Here is a 10,044-nt window from a genome sequence, read left to right on the forward strand (position 1 = left end):
TCACAGTCTGAGTGACTTTATTTTCAGCTGTTACAGGTACGATGTATTATACATTATACTCTGTGCCTTCGCAGCATGGTCTGGCAAAGAATCTGCTAATTACAAATGTCTGTCTGAACCAGAGACAATTAGACTATTTGACATCAATAAATAGGGGATTTATCTTGAATTCACGTTTCAGGGAGCAGAGTATATATGTATTTTTTTGCAGAAACCACTTATAAAAAAATAACACATGCAGGGCCGTGCAGAGACCTTTGGAGGGGCAGGTGTTCAAAGTTAAAAAGGGGCATGAATTTGAAACACAATACAGAAACATACCTTAAATATGAAAACAATGAAAATGAAATATGATTGATAAGCTACAATCTGACACACACATACACACACACGGTGACATTTCATACCTTTTCAAGACATATACTGTACAGCCACAAATTTGCTTCATTGTGCTGATTCATAATCTTCCCTTTATAATTCATAGTGCTAATAAAAAAGTAAAAAAATAATTAAATGATATAGAAATCATGTATTTAAATGTAGTTGTGCTTTTATTTAGTTTGACTATCCACTTTGCACAAGGCAGCAAGGTTATAAAGGCTATATATTTTATATTTATGTATATTATATTTAATTGTGTGTGTATATATACAAATGTTCTAAACAAGTACAGATATGTTTAAATGAGAGGTTGAGAAAATCACAATTCAAATTCTTCTAATTATCATTGTTTTTGTATTTCTACTCGAATAGTCCAAAATTATGTGAATATGCCTTTACATTGCATGGTTTTAGTGAAATAACATAACCTATGTCTCATTGCCTCTAGAAACACGAAAAACACCGTAACTCACTTGACAGTAAATCATACATGTGTCTATGCACTTTGCCCAGATGACAAAAATAAACATACAGAAACCAGAAAAGCTCTGGGAGAGCGCTGACCTCTGCCAAGCTGCTCATTTCCACCATATTGTGATTTCTAGCCAATGTTAAAGTCCTGCATGCATTTAATCTACACTATTAGATTCATGGAGAATCTAAACATACCTTTAGCATTTGAATTAACATTGATATCATTAATAACAAGCTGGCGGAGTGATGGACGATCGTTCTGTACTCTCAAATATTTTGTACACTTTATTTCTGCAGTGACTTACTGGCTTTTAAGCTGTTAGCACATGCTATGCTAAGCTGGCATAACTACAGGGATGTTATTGCTAACACAGACAAGGAGTGACTTAAGCTAGGTTAGCACAACATTAGCAATGCAACGTAAATGAAAAGCATGACCGACACAACGAAGCACGACACATGGCAAAGAGAGCTACAGTGAAACAGGAGACATGTTGAGTCATTGTTAATGTCACAGTGTCTGTCAGCAGCTCCTCAGCCCACTCCTGTAATGCTGTCTAGCATTAGCTTCTCCCTGTACTACTGAGAAGACAGCGTGAATGGAGTCAGAGCTCCACATAACCTCCAAGGAACAAGAAGAAGCCACACTGTGTGTGGTTGACTGACAGCTATAACTTATGAAAGGTGTATGCAGTCAGACGCGCGCACACATGAGGCTCACTTCAGTTCGTCAGTCATCTTGCAAGAACACACCGTGCACAAACCAATACCGCTGCAAAACACACTCACCGGACCGTCGGTTGTTGCAGTCGTCCGTCGGGTCTTTGGTTTCGAGACTAGCAGCGCTAGCGCTTAGCTCCAGGACACCTCAGGGGTGGACGTCTGTGTTGATCATGTGACCGACTGAGGGTGGTTCTCATTCATTCATTCATTCATTCATTCATCCATCCATCCATTATCTGTACACCGCTTGATCCTCATTAGGGTCGCGGGGGGGCTGGAGCCTATCCCAGTCGACTTAGGGCGAAGGCAGGGGACACCCTGGACAGGTCGAAAACGGAATCGGCCGTGAGCCAGGTTCGAACTCACGACCTCCACATCGGGACTGCTGCCCGATAAGGGGCGTGCCAGCTCAACCAAGTGAGCTATTGCGGCGCATTGATTGATTGATTGATTGATTGATTGATTGATTGATTGATTGATTGATTGATTGATTGATTGATTGATTGATTGATTGATTGATTGATTTAGACCACAGACTTTCACACACACGCTTACCAAAACAAACAAACAAACAAACAAACAAAACCAGCAACTTTGACAAAAGGGCACTTTGAGCATAAAGGGCAAAAGGGGCAGGTTCTTCCCCACCCGCCGACCCGCAAGTGCCTGAATGTGTCCTGACCAAAAAAAAAAAAAACTTCACAAAAGAAAACGTACCAGTTGTATGATTTAATATATGAATAGTTCATTTGCAAAAACAGATAACTCCATCTTCACAAACCTTCAGAAAACCCACTTTTTCATCGTCTACCTGAGATAATATCAAACTTAAGTTATCTGTATTTGTCATGTCATTTCTACTGAGTCAAATCCACTCACCTTCAGTTTGATTGATATTATCTCAAGCAAACAACAAAAAAAGTTTTCTGAAAATCTACAAAAAAAATGAGTGATCTGTTTTTGCAAATGAACTCTTCATATATTTAAATGTACCTAAAAATGGCATTTTGAGGTTATTTTGTACCAGTGCAGTTGCAGATCTTGTGACAGTGCAAAGGAACCCAATGAACTTCTTTTCTCATGTGCACCATAAGCAAAAGACAGTATGTGTTGGCAGGGAATACAAACAGTTTCACAACATCAAGCTTCCCTTTGACCGCCATTTTCCTAGATTTGATCCACATTGGTGGCTCTAAAGTCCATTTCAACAGAATCTGACACAGAAACAACCTAAATATACAAAGAATTGCAGCACCTGCACATTTTTTTAACTTAATTTTGCATATTTTGAGTCACATTTGGACTTTTTTTTTCAGTTTCAAGCTAAACACAATATAATTTACTGCTGTCAAATGTCAAAAATGTATAATGGTTAAAGTATTAATGTGGGCCAGGGACCTGTCTTCACCCTAAATCAGCTGGGATAGGCTCCCATGCCCCCGCGACCCTGATGATACACGGATGGATGGTTGTTTAACTAGATGCACGTCTTTCCACTGCTGAGGCTGTGCACTCGTACGGCTCGGTCAAATCTAGTGTCATACTTTTCAACAACTTCTGTGGATGTGACAGATGTGATTGTGCACTTTTAGCTTCTGAAAAATAATGTCATGTACTTGTAGTTATTAGGGAATATGGAAAAAAAAAAAAAAAGGTTTTTGTCCTCCAGTGATATCAGCTGTTGGGTTGAATCTGAATCGAATCAGTAAACGGTGATGTCACTACCAAAATGTGTTTTGTCTGACGTGTCTGATGTGCAGTTCAGAAACTGAACATAACCCCTATTTAAGGTGCAAACATGAATAATTTACTTCAGTTAACCTAATTTCTAGGAAATCATACAAAACCCTCCTATTATGTTGTGGGTCAAATTGACCTTGAAGTTTAAAAAAAAAGGTTAAGGTAATGTTGCCCTGGTTTTCATATGCACATGTGTGTATTTAGTGCCTGTATTTACCTCTGATAAACTGTATCGTCGCTTTTATCAGGCTATGTTTACTCAACCCCTCTACCAAATGGATTCACTAAATCTGCTGCTAAGCAACCAGCATACGGCAGCACGCAACGAGATAAATGTATCACATCTGCAAGAAAAGTAACGCTAATATTTATCTTTGCGGCTTAAATACCTCTCACAATAGGAATAAACAAACATCTCCCTGTAAACCGCTTAAAATAATGCATTTCTGTTATCTGCTTTTGGAAATCTTACAATAAACCATATAAAAGGACTGAAAATAGCTTCACTGTAGAGACAGCAAACCCACACCTGCTGTCACCATCTTCTTAACACTGACGCTGTTTTCTGATAAATGTCTGTGAACGACATCTGAAGATTCACTTTTGGTGTTGTCTTTTTGCATTATTTTGCATAATTAAATGAGAGAAATATGAAACTATAAGTCTATTTATGGAAATTTTTAATTACTGAGTCAGGAATGGGCTGCATGGTGGCTGGGGGGTTAGCACCATCGCCTCACAGCTACAAGATCCCTGGTTCCCATCCCGGCCTGAGCCTGGGATCTTCTTTTGTGGAGTTTGCATGTTCTCCCCATGCAGCATGGGTTCTCACCGGGTTCTCTGGCTTCCTCCCACAGTCCAAAAACATGCTGAGGTCAATTGTTGTCTCTGGTGATAGATGTGAGTATGCTTGTTTGTCTCTCTGTGTGGCCCTACAATAGACTGGAGACCTCTCCGGGTGTCTCCTGAGGCGGCTGGGTTTAGGCTGGAGTGGTATGAATGAGCTCAACGTGGACTGTTTGTTAGATCAAAGTCTGAAAGGTACCAGGAGGGTGGCTTTAAATAAGACAAATAAAGGTAAAAATGTGAGAGATGTTTAAGTAGAGCACGGCAAACAAAAACAGAAAAAAAGGACACCGGTGTTTGATAAGGCCAGGGCCACACAGCTCCATAAACCAACGCACGGGTAAGAGGCCCAGTTTAGCAGGAGACAGGACTTTGGTACTTTGACAGTGAGGACAGCAGCAATGTACTGATGACATGCAGCCATAGGCAGTAAATCAGTGTTAGATGTTATCATGGACTGCTCCTGATAACATTTGTTTTAGAGAAAAGATCCACTGAGAAACTTTGCTCGATAACTATGACCACAAAGTCACCATAAACAAAACAGCAGCTGTGTAAAAATAACAGTTTTCAAAACACTTGGCTTATTGTCGAGATTTCCAGCAGCATTCAGGTTAACAATTACCCTTGAAAATTTGTTATTAATGCAATAATATTAATTAGGGAAAACATACGTAAGCGGTCCGCATTCTGTGTATTTTGGATTTTTCAAATACATCTTCACAAAATTACCATATCACAAATGTATTGGTCATATTTATTCATGTGAATTTTTAAAGAAAATGTAGTAAATGAAATATTTAGCTGTCAAACCACACCTGAACCTGAATCTGACTTGGCTCAAAGAATTAGCATTGAGATCTACTAAGTTGACTCCAGTCAACAAGGCCAGTGGCACTTAATGGTAAGATTTAGAGGCATCACTCTTGATTTCATCATGCCAAGAGCAAAGGAACTATGGGAATGAATTTTGGAATCTGACCTGGCCTGATGAGACAGAACTGGAGCTGTTTGGGCACATGGATGTTGCTTCTTTCTTTCTTTTCTGGTAATAGAAGGGAGAAGCCTTCAGTTTTCAATTTCCCAAAGCTAAACATGGTTTGGATTGGAGCCGCTTTGCTGTTTCAAGCACAGGGAATCTTGCTTGAGTGCACATAGTCATGAAGAAAGAAGATGATTTTATGAAAGACAATGTGAAGAAATCTGCTGCCAGTCTGGTTTGAGGTCGCTGTTGGGTCTTCCATCAAGAAAATGACACAAAACCCACATCCAAGTTGCTCTAGAACTTCATAATAAGATATATTAAAATCAAGGTAATATCAAAGCCAAGACCCTACATAAAATCTGTGACAGGGACCTTAGGTTAAGGTCGGGTTTTGAAAACGATGTCATTTGGATGAGCTGGAACAATTTTCTATAGAGGAATAGGCAAAGATCCCTCCAGAGACATGCACCTCGTTAGACCTCGTTAGGATCTACGGTAAAAGGTTGCTGTCAGTTGTAAGTCAGAAAGATTCACTACTGACTATTAATTGTCAGAGACCTAAAATTTTGGCCTTGTCTCTTGTTCTTTTCTTGTTTCCACTCAGTGCATCAGTACACTAGCTTCATCAAACGTTGTTGAAAAAGGAATTAATTCTTCTATAAATAGTTTTGGTGCTGTAACTTCCTTGAAAAAGCTGAAGGATTTGTCCGATTTGGATTTGGACCTTCACTGTAAATACTGGCATGGTGTTGCAGTCTATTTGCCAAGTTTGGCCGTCGCAACATGCTGCCAGACAAACCACAGTCCATCACTTTAGAGTCTAAAAACATTGTATGTAAAATGTTTAATATTATTAAAAGGCCTACTAAAGAAAAATCCACATAATAGTCCATCTCCCCAGTGCTTAATATGGTAAACAATAGCGTTTAAGGTTATATGAGTAAACTGTCTTGGATGCTAAGATCAAGTGAGTGACCGAAAGCCTCTCGAAAGATGTGAGAAAGATATCAGTTCAAAAAATGAAATTCTGTAAGTGGCCTGTTAGAGGAGCTGCTGCTGCCACATGCAGGTGAGAGGTTGCAGAAATAGCAGGTGAGACACTGTGTTCTTTGTCCTGTTTTCCATTGTCATTTACTTTTGGTAACAACAAAACATACAACACGTCCCCTGGTTAACACTCAGTTCATATTCAACTACAAGTAGAGCAAGCTGTTCTCATGCAGACATAAAGAGGCTACATCTTCAGAGGAGACAAAACTCGCGGGGCAAAAATTAACCCTCCTCCATTGAGGAAAAGTGTTGTCAAAAGAAAACCACTAAAGAGGACTGGGACATGAGCTATTCCAGTTACATTTTTATCAAATTAATTTTCTGGACTTTTGTGGATTCCTAACCTTTGTGTGTTGTTGTCATTGGCTTTACTTGTCCATTGTTTGGGGGTCTCACAGATTGTTGTACAATAATCACAATAACTGGATTTAATTACGAGATTATCCTTCCTTGAACTTCCATGTGATGGTTACAAACTCAAAAATTTGCATAAAACATTGTTATGACACCAATTACGAACATATTTCAAGTTGAATATATTATATAGACCGTGTATCATCATCAAATGTGACCCAAGATTTGACATGCTGCCATTACTTTTGTTTGAGGTCACTCCTGTTGGACAGCTTATAAAGACTGTTACATAATTCCAAACCTAAAAATGTGGATAGGTGCTGCTGAATGCAAGAAGAAGAAAAAAAACCCCACACCAATCACATATACAGAGCTGCAAAATCCACTGTATTCAAGTTTTACAGCTGGCATCTCTCCACAGCGAGACTCCAAACAGAACTGACTTCTGAGGCATGTCATCAGCTCAAAATCCTTTTTACTGTATGAGCATAAAATTAGGAAAAGTCATGAAGGATCAAGGTGATAAAAATAATGTTAAGCCTACTTTGAGCGATGCAACAAGAATTCAGCTGAGGGAGCTAACATCCTAATTACCATGCATTTGAATAAATCTTAGCTAAATCAAAAGTAGAAAAGATCACATATTGAGGAGGTCGAGGTGGTTGAGGGAGCCGCAGAAATAAACGATGCTGGCACGAGAATGAGGAGAGGAGTAAGAAGTGTTGAGCTATAATGTCTGTGTAGTACGCCTGCATGAAAATGACTTGCTAGTAATCACACATTTATGAATAGAGCAGCGGCTGCGAAGCAGATACGAAACGTTTTTACTGCGGCGTAAAGGGGACATAAATGTCAATAAATGGTTGTAGAAAGGACAAAACACAATACAGTGTTGTGATGTGGTCTTGTGTAGTATGTGTAAATGTAAAAATGGAGAAGCGAATAAAGCAAAGCAACTTGCGCCTTCTTTTCTATCTTCTTTTCTCCTTTTGTAGGTTTTTTTTAAAAGATACCTGAAAATGAAAGGGAGGGGGAAACTAAATAGAAATAAAGTATAGGATGGAGGTCTGCGGGGGTTAGATTGGATTCTAAACTATGTCAATTGCAAATCAATTTGGCACAGTCGGAACCCAATCAAATTCTCGACACATCTTAAGGATAATTTAAGTAAACACGCTGTACATTTCCACGGTTGGGAAAGCAACAGCAAATGGTCTGAATACTTTGGTAAATGAGTGGTTTCGATTTTTAATAATTCTGCAACAACAAAAAAAGATAAAAACATGTTTTCACTTTATTATTATGTCTGACTGAGTGTGGATTGAAAATGCAATTTTATCCATTAGAGATTATATATATAACACAATAAAGTGTAAAAAAAAAACAAAATTATGATAGCTATGGTGGTGAGCAGTATCATACAAAACATTTGACACAAATCAGTAAATAATGGCACAGCTAAGAAGACGTCACTCATCACATAAAAGCTGTTGTAAAGTGTTGACTGACTGTGAGAAATAAGAAACGTCAGTTTGTTACAATTTGTTTTTAACTATTCAGTAGGAGATTTTGTATTTTTGAAAAAAATGTTAAGACAGTTCTTAGTGTCAAACTGAGACGCCTGGACCGGATTAAGATTTCTTTGCAGTGTAACAAAAGTGCAAAGTGCAGTCGTGTGAGCCCAGCTGTGTTTGTTGAACAACTATTAACAGAGCTATAGGCATAAAGTGACAGGATTCCTGTGTTGTCAGCATGATTGCATCATTTAAGTGAAAGGTATAAGATAACTAATTTTTTAGGGCTTGTCTAACAAGTTAACACCCACTTGGAGCACATAACAGCTCTGTAATAAGTAATCACTGGGTACAAAGAATATTGTGGGTGACATGCATCACCTTATGCAACATTGACTCGACTTTGCTCACTTTCAACCACTGAGATTTGTAATATTCTTGTAACAAAGGATCAATTCCTTTTCTTTTGTTCTTTTTTTTTCATAATCAAGAAGTAAGGAAGCTGGTGTGAGTGCAGGTGTGTGTGGTGTGGCTGAAAAAAAAAAGTGTTTCCAAGAGAATAAAACGACTTTACAATTTACGGAGTTATGTACTTCTTCAACTTTAGCCTCGCTAGCAGGATGGATGGATCAATGTATAGAGCGCTGACCTTCCTTTAGCACCACAATTAGGTCGATATTGGTGGTTCTGAGTGTCTCAAATGCTACTGGAGGGATTGTTATGGAATGTCCATACAGACAACCATTTGGAGGCTGCAAGGTGACGCAGTAGTTAGCATGGTTGCCTCGCAGCAACATCGCCGGTTCACGTCCCGGTGAGGACACCCGGGATCTTTCTGCATGAAGTTTGCATGTTCTCCCTGTGCAGCGTGGGTTCTCTCCGAGTTCTCCAGGCTGCCTTCGCCCCAAGTCAGCTGGGATAGGCTCTGACCCTAGTGAGCATTAAGCGGTGTATAGATAATGGATGGATGGATGGACAATCATTTGCCTCTCTAGAAAAATGTTACTCAGTCTGGTGATTCTTTTACTTTCTATGTAATCGCTTCCAGTCAAACATCTAATTTGTTACGTGCTTTTTTTTCAAGCCAAAGCCAAATCCAGGCACATTTCTATCAGCCTTAACTTTGCTTGTACAAATTAACAAATGTTGACAAGTTACAATGACATCGGCATCTTATCAAAGTGGCACTGTCTCGCAAAGCTGCGAACATGGATTTCTGATGTCAGCCTGGTAAGTGCAAGTGAAAAAAATAAGGTTTTCTTTTAAGAGCTATTCACAAAACTACTGAGAGGACGTTTTACTAAAAAGAACACAAGAAGAAGCAACAGCAACAAAAAGATATTAATTACTCAAGTTGTAAATCTTACAGCTTTGACACACATTGAGCTGGAATATTGTTTCTCTGAAGATGCACATAAACAGTGATGAATACACACATGAACATAATGCACATTATAAAAGAAACAACCGAGAGAGAATTGCAACATGCGGTCATGAGAAGCATGAGTCCAGCTTCAGCTCCAAATCTGGGTTAAAACATGAGACCTAGGAGCAAGTTTTAGTGTCTAAAATCATTTGTGAAAACAGACAGTACCTCTTATATTTACAGGTTAGCACATACTTTTTTCCCCTGCGACTTCTCTCTGGTCCAAGGTGAAATCGATGAGAAAAATTCAACCACAGAGGGCAGCTATGACAGCAAAGTCTGCTGGTTTGTAATGAAAAAGTTAATTATTTCTTCAAACATACTTGCTACCTTAATGTCTGACTGCTCATCCAGCCATTACTGTGTACTAGTGCACAGTAGCATGAGCTCCTCCCTACGTCTTCCTCTTTATATAGTAAGAGGTGCACACTTTTCTGTGTTCGAACCAATTTAACATAACGCTCAAACTAAGATGCGCTGATCAATTTAATTTCTCTCAGTTTGGTCATGTCAAAGAAGTCTAATTTTCATCCACTGGTTTCACATACATG

General features: G+C 38.9%; 1 long non-coding RNA gene across 1 annotated transcript in view; it reads left to right on the top strand.

The window, feature by feature from the left end:
* The first annotated feature begins 6,539 nt into the window (after positions 1 to 6,539).
* Positions 6,540 to 10,044, top strand: part of LOC103356785 (uncharacterized) — an 18,065-nt gene continuing 14,560 nt past the window's right edge. The window contains exon 1 of the long non-coding RNA XR_520157.1: positions 6,540 to 6,551. This is a non-coding gene — a long non-coding RNA (uncharacterized LOC103356785). The remainder of the gene's footprint in view (positions 6,552 to 10,044) is intronic.

This window comes from Stegastes partitus, unplaced genomic scaffold (genome assembly GCF_000690725.1).
Source record: "Stegastes partitus isolate 25-593 unplaced genomic scaffold, Stegastes_partitus-1.0.2 Scaffold221, whole genome shotgun sequence".
In the NCBI taxonomy this organism is placed as follows: domain Eukaryota; kingdom Metazoa; phylum Chordata; class Actinopteri; family Pomacentridae; genus Stegastes; species Stegastes partitus.